Source organism: Pseudorca crassidens, chromosome X (genome assembly GCF_039906515.1).
Source record: "Pseudorca crassidens isolate mPseCra1 chromosome X, mPseCra1.hap1, whole genome shotgun sequence".
NCBI classification, from domain to species: Eukaryota; Metazoa; Chordata; class Mammalia; order Artiodactyla; family Delphinidae; genus Pseudorca; species Pseudorca crassidens.
In genome coordinates this window covers 132,565,081-132,566,128 of record NC_090317.1, presented here as the reverse complement: position 1 = coordinate 132,566,128, position 1,048 = coordinate 132,565,081, and positions in this window count along the sequence as shown.

Sequence of the window (1,048 nt, the reverse complement as noted above, 5' to 3'; positions counted from 1 at the left end):
ATGTTAATTCCCCGTCCCCCAACCAGGTGATGTTTTAAAGGAACCCAAGAGGAGTAGCAAGGAGACACTTTACAAGGGTTACGAGGGATTCTGACTTATCATTTTCATGAGAACGCTTACATGTCCTGAGTTTGCCTCTTGGCCACCCTCTGTGAGGCACGTGAAGGAGCTGGGACACTGGGTGGGTACCCCTCTCAGCGACCTAAACTTTAGTCCTAATGCCTTTTGCCTACACGGATGCCCTGCAGGTGGCTTTGGTTTATTTCTTTGTCTTGACAAAGACTGGCATTGTGCTCGTCCCTTAGTTCCAACAGCACCTCTTCTCTGGCTCCACGGGCTTTCCTTAGCAACCTGGCCTCAGACGTCACCGCTGGTCATATTGGGGAAGCTGAGCTGCCCTAAACTTCCCTAGACACCCCCCAGGATGTGCCCCAGAACTTTCTGGAACGACCCGTGTAATTAATGAGACTGAGAATTCACTCTGAACAAGGACCTATCGTACAGCACAGGAAACTACATTCAGTATCTTGTAATAACCTATAATGGAAAAGAATCTGAATCACTTTGCTGTACGCCTGAAACTAACACCGCATTGTAAATTCACTATACTTCAATTGTTTAAAAAACAGTTAAAAAGAGAATTCATTCCAAGGAAAGGCAATGGGGGACTTGTTTCCCAGTATGAACTTCTAATCATGGAGAAGCATGTAGAGGTGATTTGTCACGGTGCCCATGTGATTAAGCAGACCTTGCTCTTGTAGAACAGATTGGGGGCTGCTGTGTCTAGGTCTGCCCACCATGGGCCCTTTGGGGATGCACGGTGCCGTGCCCGAGGTGAACACAGCATCCTCTGTGCCGCCCGTCCCTCATGAAGAATACATGGGGAAACTCTACTCGTAAAGCCTGTGTCACCATCTTTCATATCAAGTCCTCCTACCTTTCCAGGGTTTTGAGGGAGTGGTTCCGTTTCATGAAGACCTAGTGGCACTGACATACTTTGAGCTGATGGAACTTCAGGGCACGCAGCAGGAGTGTGGCAATGCATTCA